General features: G+C 40.5%; 1 protein-coding gene across 4 annotated transcripts in view; it reads left to right on the forward strand.

Annotated features, from left to right (window-relative positions):
* The window catches only part of EPS8 (epidermal growth factor receptor pathway substrate 8), a 130109-nt gene that overhangs the window by 28479 nt on the left and 87663 nt on the right, over nucleotides 1-13967 (forward strand). For all 4 annotated transcript variants that reach the window (XM_015627743.3, XM_015627744.3, XM_015627742.3 and 1 more), the window contains exon 2: nucleotides 3719-3848. The gene's annotated coding sequence lies outside the window, so the exon portion shown is untranslated. The remainder of the gene's footprint in view (nucleotides 1-3718; nucleotides 3849-13967) is intronic.

The following is a 13967-nucleotide window of genomic DNA, read 5'->3' on the forward strand; positions in this document are numbered from 1 at the left end:
TTATGTCTTTTAATTTTAAATTCAATAGTACTTCTAAAACAGGGATTACAAATGCATCACACTAAAGGATATGTGGTCTCTCTTGACCTTACCAGTAATGCTTTTATCTTTGCCTTGCAAAGAGGCTTTTCCCTGTGCACTTACCCATCAACTCCTGAAAGGCCAAAAGAGGTAAAAGCTGAACTTGGAGGAGGTTTTTTGTTGTTTTTTCTTTAGTTTTGGGGTTTTTTTCCCTTTTTTTTCTAGATTATATAAATGACTGATTTAGGAACAAAAGATGATGTTAAGTAAAGTGGTGTGTGATGATTTCAAGTTCTTTTTCCTGTGTGCTGCATTACCATCTCAGCACACTGCCTCTCTCTTTTCCACATCCTGAAACCCTGCTGGTGTGCATCAAGAGACTCACATTAAAAACAGAACAAAACAAAAAAGGAAGGGAGTTAATTACAGCTGCTTGTAATGCTGTGCAAGAAATGTTTTTTAAAAATAGTCAAAAAAGCCCCTTCCCTGCTATTATTACTAATTTCACAGAGAAGCAGTGGTTCCAGATCTGTTCAGTGACCACTTCCACTCACTTTGCATTGTGACTGTGCTGTTCCAAGACAAGGTTATCCCAAACTAATTGATTCTTTCCCCCCACACTTCTTATTAAATAAGTTTGGCTGGGCCACATTGACTTGGATTAAATACAAGCAAAAAAGAAAACTCACATTGGTTCAGGAAGTTTGTTTTGTGGTTCTTTGGAAAAGAACATTCTGTCCACTCTTTGCAAAACCAATACAAACAGTCTCTTGGCACAGACAACTGCTCTTTGTAGATACCTTACTTTAAATTATCTCTCTGTTATTTTGCAAGATTAAGTATCACAGTCCATATTTCCTGGAAAAATCCTGCCTTGTTTAATTGTGCTTTTGCTTTCTAAGTCACATCTGCAGTGGTAGTTGGTTGTTTAAAAGATTTAATCAAGTTAAACTCTATTTGAGATGTGCTGATGAAAGATACTGAATAATGGAAATGGTGACTATAAATTTTAGGATAGCAAGTGTGGTTTATGTAAAAGCACTTATTTAGAAGTGGCTATATCTCACTGTAGAAATAATCATGTAAATATGATGTTAAGGAAAAAGATCTGTAGAGGAACAGAGTAAAACTGCAAGAGGTTTTGATTTATTTTGTAATTGAGGAATTGTGTGTGAGCTCGGTGGAGAAATGTCCTTTTCCCTTTTAACTTTTTAAAGGATATCATTAAGCTGCTCTGTGCTACTAAAGGAATATGGGATAATGCATTTCATATGCCTGTAGCAGGCATTTCTCACATGTGAGAATCTGGCAGGAGCTGCCGGAATTGGGAATGACAGCAGAGAAGGAAATGTGCACTCTGCAACCTTAATCAAACAGGGAGCAATCTCTGGTGCCCTCTTTTGATAATTTATTTGGTGGAACCAGTTAGGAGAGGATCTTAAATGATGTTAATAAGTTACTGGACTGATTCTTCAAGTGTCTGTAACTTCTCCTGCCTTGGGCTCTTACTAGAAGGGAAAAACAAAGATATCTTCTAGCTTGTAGGAGTAAATAATATTGTAGTAAATAATGTAGTAAATGTAAAAAATGTAGTAAATAATATTCCCAGAGAGTGATAAAAGCAAATCAAATCTGTCCTGTAACAGCTTTGAATTGAGCTGAAGGTTTGCACACACAGTTGGATGTAAGTTTTGAGAGCTGTGTTTTTTAACATAAAACACAATGAAGAGCCCCAACCTTTTGAACTTTCTATTTCCATACGTTTAAATCCAAAGACTAAAGTATTTTGAATGTCATGTCCATCTTATCTTTCCAGCAAAGCCTTTTCCTATAATTAAAAGGGCATCAATTTTTCTAATTGTTGCCAAATCCAACCCAAGCCTCCCACACAATCATTTCACCCTTCCCTCCCCCTCCCATCATTGTCTGATATTTTGTTTGCACAGTCATTATTCATTAACTGTGTTCATGTCCAGGGCAGCAAACAAGAGAATCACATTAGCAAGGAGGAGCTCAGAAACTCACCAGTGAAATCTGGTTTTCCCTTTTCTATTTTACATTGGCTTTCAGATGAGAATCCCAAAACCTGTAACAAATTTCAGAGATAAGGAGCCTGGAAACAATGAGTGTGCTACTGTTTGCCACTTCCTTTTTTTTAGCAGAATTCTTTAGTCTTCCATTCTACTCTGAAGAATTAATTTCTACATAAGAAGCTACTGAGATAAGTTACTATAAGAAAAGAGGTGTGGTCTGTCTCTTTTCTTTTCAATTTTCCTTGCAGAATCACACATAATCATTAGTTAGAGTTGGAAGGGACCTCTGGAGATCATCTCATCCAAGGTAGGGTCACCTAGAGCAGGTTACACAAGAGCAGGGAAGGGAGATTCCACATCCTCCCTGGGCAGCTCTGCCATCCTCTGTGTAAAACTTTCTTTTATATCAAGGTGGAACTTGCTGTGTTTTGGTTTATGGCCACTGCTCCTTGTCCTGTCACTGAAAAGAGCCTGGCATTGTCCTCTTGGCACCCCTTTGAGATATTTATATGGATTAATGAGATCCTCTCTGAGTCTTCTTCTGCCTGGATTGCCCAGGCTCAGCTCCTGCAGTCTCTTCTTGAGAGAGGCACTCCAAACCTCTCATCATCGTTATGTCCCTCTGCTGGACCCTCTCCAGTAGCTCCTCATCCTTCTTGGACCATATCCATGCTCTGAAGGGAATGAAATGGGCATGGAAGGGTGGAGAGTCCTGCCTGAGGTCACTGAGCTCACCTGTGCTGTGCCCAGGTGATGCCCTTTCTTCTGTGAAGGTTTCCTGGTCAGAAAAAAAACTTGTTTATCTCCCCTTCAAATATTAAAATGTTACATTTTCAACAGAAATAGGTGATTAACAGATAAACCACCCGTAGAATCTGCTCATATTGGTAAGCAGTTTGATAAGGTTCAGTAAAAAAACTAGTTCAGTTTTTGTACTGAACCTTATTTTTACATTCATGTGCAACCACTGGGTCAATTCAGATTGACTGAATTGTCCCATTGTCACTTGTCCTACCAATAAGTTGACTTGGTACTGCTTCTTCCTGGTTCTGTTCCTACATCAAATTGATCTGTGTGCTTTAATTAATTTTAATTGGATTTATTGTAAATGGCCTTGTAAGAGAAAGGAAATGGAACCTCACATGGAAGTCACAGAATTGGGATAATGCCAAAATGAAGGCCTGAAGAGAGTAATTCATGAGAAAGTTCTGCTGTAACTTGGTTAGATTTGCTAAAATTTGAAGAGCTATTCAGTGCCTGGAATAGCAGCTATGAAGCTGGAAATGACTTGTATTAAAACTAAGTTAGAACAAAGTGTTGGATATGAATAAAAAAAATGAAGTAGAAAAGGACTAATTCTTGAATGTCAGATTCAAAACTGAAAACAAAACTTGAAGGGTTTTAGGGTGGAGGCTGTTCAGTTCTCTTGACCATGAGGTTCCTGTTGGCTGTACAGAGGAGTTCTTTCTGGTATTACTGGTATTTAGGAAATTCACACTGACAGTAGAGGATGAATTGCATTTCTCCCTGTCAGGCACTGAGGGAAATCACATTTTAAGAAGGCATGGACTAGCAAGTTGAACTCATTGTATAATGTGCAGTGCAATTGCAAAGCTGAACCTGTTTCTTTTCCAGTTTTCAGTGATTTCTTTTCTGGTTTTCAGTGATTTGTCCTGTTGGGCAGCTGCCTTCTGGGTGCCTCTGGGGAGATGCCAGCCAGCTGAATTAAGCAATAGCAGGGACAGCACCTACCCAGGCTGAAGTTTTAAGCCCAGGCACGTGGCATTTGTACAGGTGAGTTGTACATAAGCTCAGCTTCTCTCTCTCCTCCCTGTCTCTTTGACAACTGGTATCTATTGCAAACTCTACATTTCTGGATGCACAGACTGGCCTGCCTTGCTTGTTTTTCCCAGAGCATGACTGATGGGTTTAGAGAAAATGAGATCCAGGTCACCAGCTAATCTTAGGGAATCCTTACTATTTGTTTGTATATTTATGGATTTTTTCCCCTCTCCCTCCACTGAATGAGTAACCAAACTCATTTTGGTGGGACCAGACTTCAATTCTGTAGCATTTGTGTGTTATAGGAGATGCTATCACTGTGCTTTTTTAACCAGAGGAGATTTTATACCCTCTTCCCTAGCCTGGGAATCCAAGCTGTGGGGTTCTGATAACAGCAGTAGTGACTGGCTGCTGTCAGCACAAGGGTGATTAAAAATGTGTGTGTGTGCTGGTTCTCTCCCTTTCCAGCTGAATGGAAAATGAAACTACCCAAAGCCTTTTATGTAAGTGCATGGATTTGGGGTTTTTTTTCCTGTTTAAATCTCTGTGTGGTTGTGTGCAGACAAACTTCATCCCCAGCTTCCTTTTGCAGATGCTGTGTAAAGAAAAGAGTGAGCTTGTTCTGACCTCTGAGTCTTGATCCTGTTTCCAGCTCAACACTAGGCATAACCTCTCTACAAGAGGCAATAGCTAACAATTAACTTTTTTAGAGTCAGTTTTTCCAATCTGTGATTTTCCTTGATAAAACAATGGCAATCTTCTCCTTCCAGAAGCTGAAACGCCGTGATTCTTTGACAGCAAATGTGTGGAGAGCTGCCTTACACCTTGTAACACCCTGCTTTATTTAAGACTCTGTCATGCTGGGCTGGCTGCTGGGAGTGTGGCACCAAGGAATTATTGATGAGATGCAGCCTGGTCTGTAAAACACACGTTTGCTATCAAAAACAACATATGTGCCCTTAGCTACAGCTAATCATTTAAAAATCTCTGTGGAATTTGGGGGAGATAGCCCCTCTGCACATGGATGGAATCCCATTAAAGCATCAGGACGACACAACTGGGCATCAGGTGATGAATTGTCCCGTGAATATCAGAGCAGGGGCTTTGTGCTTTAGGCAGAACTTCTGAAGGTTTCATCTGGAGCAGGGAGAAGGTAAGGATGGGAGCAGGAAGGGTAATGTGCATCCAGGGCACTTGAATTTCAGGTTCTTGCCATATTGTTAAGAAGGTATTTGCACAAAAACCTGAAGGTCAGTGCTGTCCTGAGCTGTACATGCTACCTTGATTAGCAGCAGTGTTGGAAAATTACCCTGGCCTGAAAAATTATGAGGGTAATTCTGCTTTATGCTGGAGGAGGCAAAGGCAAAGCAAGGAATACAAGCACATTATTTCAAGGTCCAGTAGCCTGTTAAGCCAGACTAAAATAAGCGGTCTTTAATTAATGGAAAGTGTAGGGAAACAAATTTGGTGCTGTTGTCACATAACCACTGCAAGCTGGAACATACCTGTCCTTAAGTTCCTTCCCTTTTTATTGCTGCTGCTCTTCCCACTTCAGTTCAAGCACAAACAGCTGCTATCTTGGGAACCACTGAAGGTAGATGCAGTTCCTTTCTGCTGCTGGAGAACTCTGAAACCCAGCACTTAAATAATACAGCAGCTTCAGTGCCAACAGCATCAACTTTGGAGGAGAAAGGTTTTCAAATTGAAATTGATTTTCAGGGTGTGTAGAAATAGAAAAAGCAAGGTAGTTATTGAAGCAGTGTTTTTTTGGTTAAAATCAAACTTGCACTTGGGTAGGTGCACTTTTTTTTCCTCTTGTAAATATTTTCAGTTATTAAAAGTTAGAGACCACAGATTTTTTTTTTTCTAGAAGCCAAATAGTTTCAGTGGAAGCACATCTTGGCCAGGGGGACACCAATTTAGGACAAATGTCTGTGGGTTGTGTCTGAGGTCTCGGTCTGACTCATGAGATGGAATTCCTGCGTGGGGGAAGAAGGCAAAAACCTTTGCTCCCTTTCAGCATGGGTGGGAACACCAGCCCCATGTGGGGAGGTTCCTTTTGAAACTGCAGATCCATCAGGAAGGTGGGTTGAAAATTCACTGCAGAAATAAAGACTGAGTCAAGCCAGTGCCTGTCTACCACGTCAGGGGGTGATGGTGCCGTGACACAAATCACTGCTCTGGGTACGTCCAGGTTCATGGGTTTGCCTGTGGCTGTGCTTCAGAAGTGCCTGTGAACTCAAATCAGAGTTAGTGAGGTGGTTTTTTTGGGTTCTTCATTTATTTATTTCCGCAGAAATATTTCTGAGAGTGCTACAGAGCATAGAGCTTCAAGTGCAGGGTGTCTGGGGAGTGTCCTGCCCTTGGGGTTGAGTGGTGTTTTGCACTTTGCTTGAAGTTCTGCTCGGTTGCTGTTTGCTGCCTGCAAGTGCAGTGCAGGCTTTTGAAACTGTGGCTTGAACCTTCATCTGGAAGCTGAATTTTGTTGCATTTTTTAAATTTTATTTTTTTTTTAATTAATTTCTAGTTCTTCTTAATTATAGTGTCAGAGTAATATTATCATAGATTCATAAAATATTTTACATTGGGGGTATCTTTAAAGACCATCTAGTACAGTGCCCCTGCAATGGGAAGGGACATGTTGAACTAGACCACATTTCTCAGAGCTCCATCCAGCCTGGCCATGATTGTTTCCAGGGATGGGGCATCCACCACCCCTCTGGGTAATCTCTTTTACCACCTTAGTTGTAAAAATCTTCCTTATATCCATACTCATTCAACTTTACCTTAAAACCAAAAACTTCCTTATATCCATACTAATTCAACTTGACTTAAAAACCATTCTCTCTTGTTCTTATTGCTGTGGGCCCTGATAAAAAGCCTGTTCTTATTTTTCCTATCAGCTCCCTTGAAGTGCCAAATCACTGAAGTGCTTGGCTAATAGAAATATTGCAGAATCAGGTAAATGAACCTCCTGCCTCAGGTGGTTGGATGCTGGAACACACTGACAAAAATTGTAAACCATCATGAGCCTGCAAAAGATTAATGGTTAGCTACCAATGACTGTTCTGAAATTCAGGAAAAATGATAGCTTAAGCCATTGGTATAAATCAAACCACCCTTTTGTTAACATAAATTTTGCTTAGATCCAAAAACACTGAAGCTGGATGTGTATTTTTGATGATTTTACTACAGCAAAATTTAGCTTCTATTTCTTGGCAGGAGTAAATGAGATTTTGTTATCTGCTCTAGTCACCTGTGGCTTTGATTTTAAAAATAAAATTCCTCAGAACCACTGGGTTTGGGGTGGGTTTTTTTGTTTTTTTTTTAAAATCCTTTAATTCAAAAAAATAGTTACTCTGTCTTTTAAACCCTGAGACCAGGCTGCTCAGGTGGAGGATGTGGATTAGGACAGGTAGAGAAATCTGGGCATTTTCAGTGCTGTCATTGCCTGTGGTGTTGGCTGCTGGTGCCCACGTGCCTGGCTCTGCAGGCAAAAGCTCAGTGTCACAAATGAGAGCCGTGCTGCCCGCTGAGTGTTGACAGCTTGTCATTACAGACAGCTTTTTTTTCCCTCCTGGTAGTTGAAAAGGTTTAGAAATGGAGAAATTTTTCATAATCTCTTTCCTCGAGTGACTTGGGAAATGTAGGGGTTTGTTCTTTCCAGATTTAGGGGAATAAATGAAGCTGCTTTTCATTTGTGCTGAGTTTATTATTTTATTGTATCGGTTGGATTCTCGTAGCATATCCAAAATCATTAATCTCCCGTGGAGTGAGAGAGGATGTGAAGAAGTGGTGAAGGGAGAGGAAGGACAGAATGAAAGCTAAACAGACTGGGGGTTTTTTGGTGTGAAAAATGAGGTTCACATATTTTTTATAGAATTTAAAAGTTTAATAGAAAGACAATTAGGTGATAAAGTTACAGATATGGCTGGGTGTCTCTGCATTCAGCCAGGAGAGCACACCTTGCTAACAAAGGATTGTCCCTTAAAAACAGAATCCTACTACATATCCATAAATTCTTATACATAATTCAGACATTCCTCTTAAGTTTTGGATGTTTCTGTGTTTAGTTTTTAACTTGCCCCCTTCTCAATAGATCAATCTTCTTGGATCCACTGAGTTTCACATTCCCTGATAACAGAAATGCAATAAATTCCTCCCCTGGAGCTCTGGTCACTGCTGTCCTCACCTGGATAAGATAATTTAAGAATGGAGGGGGGTCTCTAAACATCTTTTTCAGTCTTTGGGTTATACAAACAAAAGTAGTTTTTGTTTTAATACTATGCCATAGCTCAACATATATCTATATTATACCACTATTTCTAAGTTTCATCAATAACAGAAATAGAAGGAACTATATTAATACAACAAAGTTCTCTAACCTTACACATATAACATCCATTTCAATATTTGTGAAAAGCCAGTAATTTATTATGTATCTATAACATTTGGTTTAGGTGTTTATTTCACAGCAGCTGTTGCTGGTGCCTAGGGCAGCACATGGAGGAGGTGGGGTGACAGTGAAATGGATTTTGGCACCTGCTCACCGTGTGGCAAGAAGGAATTGTGCCTCTTCTCTCTCTTTTTAGCTGGGGCTACAGAAGAATTTTTATTGTTTAATGGATCCTTGTGGCCTCTCTCTGCTCTGGGCACGCTGGGATGCTGAGAGTGGAATTGTGAGACCCAGTGACATAAAAACAAACCCAAGCAATTAAGTCCCCTGTAGCGCCCAAGCAGAGAGCACCTTTGCCCTCTGTCATCAGAGGGCCAGGGCTGGGTGAAGCCAGTCGGTTTGACTTGGCTCCCACCTTTGTTTGGAGGTTGCTGTGGTGATGAATAACCTTTGCAGAAGGTGGGTGAGCCAGTGTGTGCTCCTGCCTTGGCTCTGGCAGATAAAACCGAGCCCGCAGCGTCTCCCCGCGCATCGGAGCGCGCACCCTGGCAGCGCATGGGGCTCCCAAAAGAAGTCCAAGCTGCTGTCTCAGAGCTGCATTTTAGAGATGCACTCATCACTTGCTTTCCTAGCAGGCAGCAGGAGCCTGGGTGATGGCAAGGAGTGGCTTTATTCCACTGTGTGGAAGGGCAGAGGGTGTGCATTATTTGTTCAAGCTTCTGACACCTGAGCTCTGTCTCCTTGCCTGGCCTTGAGGAAGGCAGAGCAAGAAGGAAAGAGAGAACTATTATTACCCAAAAAACCTGTCTTTTTTTTTTTTTTTTTCCTTTTTTTCCCCCCATTTTGTTGCAAAAATTAAATTTTCTATAGCGAGGAAACTTTTGTTTCTTTTTACTCCCCATTTATCAATAAGTGTTACTACAAATTATTTATAAATTCTCTGCAGCTCAGAATGAAAGTGTGTTTTTCATAGTAAGACAGAAAAATCTGATCCAACAACCTCATAGCAGTTGAAATTTGGAATTCTACATAAGCATTACATGCTTTCCTCATGAATCCACACAAGTATGATACAGGTGTCTGAAGTTGCTATAAATATCACTTCTAGATAAGAATTACCTTCAAAAATACCTTGGAAACTTGTTTTCCCCCCTCCTAGAAATCCCTAGCAGGAATTGGCAAGAATAAATTGCCACCTGGGGCAGCTCATGGAGAATTTTCCTCCCTGCACATCACTTTTCTTCCCAACATCTGTGCACAACTCATAGGAAGTGCTGTGTGAAAAACTGAGCCACCCACAGATGATCCAGTGGCCATGACAAACACTGTGATGTTTAAAATGTCTATTTTTGCCTCCTAATTCCTGAAATTTAAAATAAAAAATAAGAAAGAATGTGAATTACTCAGCTCTGTGTCAGCTCTCCATCTCTTCACAGACTTTCAAAATGGGTGGTTTCATTTGTCAGGGCCTTCTTCTTGGCTGTAGCTGTGCTGAAGAGAAAGATGAAAACTTTTTAAAAGCAGTGAGGCCTCTCACAGTATTTAAGATGAAGGTGGCAAAGGCAGGTCCATGGCCCTCCCCTGCATGGCTGATGGATCTTGTTCTGAGTTAGAGCACTTGGGGAAATAACCTCCTCTCCTTTCAGCAGCTGTTTGAGGCTTGTCATCTTGAAGTTTTCCCCAGCACAATTTAAACATGCTGTCAGCTCCTTTTAGTGACTTAGTTAAAATCACCTTCAGTAAGGAGTATTTAATTACACCTTCTAATACCTTATTCAGGCTGCCCTCCTGGATTTTTGAGAATCTGGAGAATGCTGCTAATAGAGCAGAGCCAGCATTTACAGGAATAAATTAATGGCAGTCCCATAACTGTGCTTTTTACATCTGACACATTCTCCAAGGCTAGCACAGTACCTCCCATACTCCTTCAAATTCATTTGTTCCATTTCAGCTCAGCCTTTTGAAATGTTTTGTGATGAATGGGTGTGCTGTACAAGCTGGTGATCAGGAGCAGCTGTTCATAGCCATGAATTAAATTGAATCCATCTGTCTGTGGGCTCTTTAAAGTGTGAGTTTCACATTGTCAGGAGACCTGATTACACCAGAGGAGGATCTGGGTGCTGTTTGCCAAAAAGAAAAGGAGAAATCTAAAGGAAGAGTGCTTGGATGGGCTCTGGGATACCCCTGTGGCCTCATCTGATTTAGCCTGCTGAGATGAGAGCAGAGTGGTCACAAGCAGCACTTCTGCACTGGCCAGCAGAGTGGTTCAGATGCAGACTGAATTTAGGAGCTGACTTTTACTAAGCTTTGTAGAACTCATGTGTGGTGGTTGCTGCTTGGTTTTTAATCCTGACCCTTTCACCTCATCACAAGTTCTTTAAATTTTTTGGTTGTAGTGTTTTTCAGAGGACGAACTGAAGAGGAGTAGTAGTGTTTTATTCAAACCAGCAAAAGGAGACAACACTCCTTTTTAGTTAGTTATTTTTTTTTGTTTTCCCCCCCAGTATGCCTGCATAATTTTTTTTATATTCCTTTACAAGTAGAGACGAGCAAAATGTATTTCCTGAAGCTGTTTTGCAAACTGCACTGAAGGTAACATTTCAGCCCAACAAATGGTTGTTTCCTGATTGCAATAATTGTTCTCATAATTTTAAGTGAAAGCTTTAGTCCATAATAGTCTCTGTAAATGACACACTGGGTATGGAAGCCAGCTGATTCATGGCCTGAAATATGTTGATCTTATCCAGGGGTAACTTCTCTTGGTTTCCTTCTCCCAGTTTGCTCCTCACCAAGGTTTTTGTGGTGAGGGCTGTGTTCGTGCTGGGTTGTGTGTACAGCTCTAGGGAAAGGCAATCCTTGTTATCAGGAGCTTGCTCACCCAAGTACTTCATCTTCATGATATTTCACTTTAAGATTGTCAGCTTTTCTTGGAGGAGCAGAGCTTCTTTTGCCACTCTAAAACATAAATTGAAGTTGCAGGAGGGCCATAATTGATTTCCAGGCTCTGTCATGGTTTCCAGAGCTGCAGAGCCCCCCCTTTGCTGATGATCAGGTCTCCTCTCACCTGCACTGCTGCTGCACTCCTGCTGCAGGGCTGAGCCAGCAATTTTTAATTAACACTAAATTCGGTGCTGGCAGAAGCACTGAGAGGGTAATAAAAAAAAACCAAACAAAAGAAAAACCCAAAACAACCCCCACCAAAACAGAACACCCACACTGGCTTTGTGAGCTTGTATTTTGTGCCTGTTATCCTATTATTTTCTTTCACACAGAGAAAGCAGCACTGAAACCTGTTCTTTCTGTGTACCTGGTAAATACAGATGATTTTTTTTTTTAGTGTAAACTCATTAACATGTTCCACATGGAGAGGTGAGAATTGCACTTTGAATGAGGAGATTGATTGATGTTGGCTTGTATTAAGAAAATATGGCTAAGAGAAGGAGTCAATACATGCTCTTTTAATTTTATTTTTCTTTTTCCTGTTGAGTACATTGTTTTTCTCGTATGTGTTTAATGAGGGGACTTAGTGGGGGAATGCTATTGCTGAATAGCCAACAGTATCTTGTTATCCTCTTTTAAAGTATTTAAGAGTGTTAAAATACAGTTGTTAAGATCTGGCACTCATTTGGGTGCCCACTTGGGATTATAAAGGTGCAGCATCTGTAAATGAGCTGCAGGTGCAGAGTAAGCATTCAGTCCTCCACCATTTAACCTAAAAAGCAGCAAATCTGTGCACCAGTGAAATGTGTGGAACCACAGTGTCCTCCAAAGCCATGGAATAACCTGTCCTTCCTCTCTGGGAACGCTCAGACCTCTGGAAAAGGCTTGGTTCTCATCCCTCTCTGGGCTCTTCCAGTGCTCTGCCACCCTCACAAGTCAAAAATATTCTCATATTCAAATGAAACTTTCCATGTTCCAGTGGGCATGCCAAGCCCACTGCTGCAGCACTGATATGCCAGGGAATTATGAATTAAATTCTTGATTCCTTCTCTAGACTGCACTGATCATTAAGGGTGAAATTATGTGGTTTTAAATCCAAGTTCTTTTCCTTTGGCTTTTACAACCTGTTTTGAAAAATGAGGAGTTTTGGCACTGTTGTGTGCTGTAAGCAGAAAAGCTAATTATTTTGGGCAAGGAGGAGGCTGCTGGGCTAATTTCTTGGTAGACTTAATTGCTGATAATCAGGGATATCTGGTTCAGCTTAGACAGTACTGACAAGTTCCTATGAATTTGTGTTGGGGTGGTGTTCTCCCCAAAGAGTTTCAGAAAACCAGGAGCTTTGGCACTTGCCTGTTTGGAGGAAGGTGCAGGTGGTTGCAGCCAATAATTCCTATAATAGAGGTGAAGTGCAGGAAGAAAATGAAACAAAGAAGGAAATGCACATTCCTTCTGTGAAGAGGAAGAGTAAATTTCAGGATACTGGCAAGGCATTTATACACCTGTACAGTTTTATAACACTGAACTGCAAGCACCAGTTGAAGGTTTCAAAGAGGAATGATGTTTTAACATTATTATTATTATTCCTATTATTATTCCTATTATTATTCCTCCTTACTTTAAAAGAGCTGTTTGTTTTAAAAGGGAAGGTATTACTTTGGTTTTCATGCTGATCCCCCTTCAGCACGAGGAACAGACTTTATCTGTCTAAAATTCTTAGCAAAGCTCATCTGCTTTATGTTGTGTTTGACCATGGAGCACTGGCTGTTAGCAAATGCAAAATAATTAAGCAAATGGATCAAACATGAGTCATTATGGTTATGCATTGAAAAGATGGACTCATTTTTTCCTTATTTCCGGATTTTTTCTCATTCAGATAAAACTGTGGCTTCTTCTCGTGTAAATGAATTATTCTTACAGTTCTTGCAAATCTTTTCTGGATACTTCAGGGGAAAAAAAAATAGGATATTCCTTCTACAGATTCATGTTTCTCATGCTTCTTACTCTTGTTTGGTGGAGTGAACTCGGACCAGAACTCTTTCTATGTCTTTATTATGGTTACTTAAAAAAAACAACAAAACAAAAACCAAACAAAACAAAGAAAAACAAAACCCCACCAAAAGAAAACAACAAAAAAACAAACCTCAAAATCCTTCTACCATCTGACCATTTAAAAAAAGCAGTGTCTCACTTAAATATTTAGAGTTAAGTGTGCTTTTAAAGTTCATTATCAATATGAAAAATCCAGTTAAGCCACAGCCTGCTTTCCCCTACTGTTTCCCCAATAATTTCCTGCTTTCTGTAGTTCCTGGTGCTCCCTGGGTTTGTGTGAGTGGGAATTGCTTTCCCTGCTCTCTTCTGCACTGGGCTTATGTCCATTCCTTATTGTTAAACAAACCCTTGCTGTTGAAACAGCCAAACCTTTCAGGTGCTATCTATAATTTACTTTAGAGATTAGGTGATTGTAATTGGGAGGAGTTCCTGAAGCCTTTTGCTATTCTGATATTTCAGCTTTGGCTTGAGCAGCTCTGCTCTGCTCTGGGCTTTTCCTCAAAGCTACACAGGTGAGCTCAAATCTCATTTTTAACCTTTAGTTTCCTGCCTTGGTACCCAAGACCTCCTAAAGCAAAGCTTTGGGGAGGTTGTGTCCTGTCTGCTGTTGTGTTACACCCAAAATACACCCAACCTGTCACCTGGAGTTCTGAATTACTCCATCCTCAGCTGTCAGCTGCTACATCTGCTGAAAGAACAGAGCTTGATGTTATAGGTCCTGTAGATTATATCTCCTGTATTTTTAA

Source organism: Parus major, chromosome 1A (assembly GCF_001522545.3).
Source record: "Parus major isolate Abel chromosome 1A, Parus_major1.1, whole genome shotgun sequence".
In the NCBI taxonomy this organism is placed as follows: Eukaryota; Metazoa; Chordata; class Aves; order Passeriformes; family Paridae; genus Parus; species Parus major.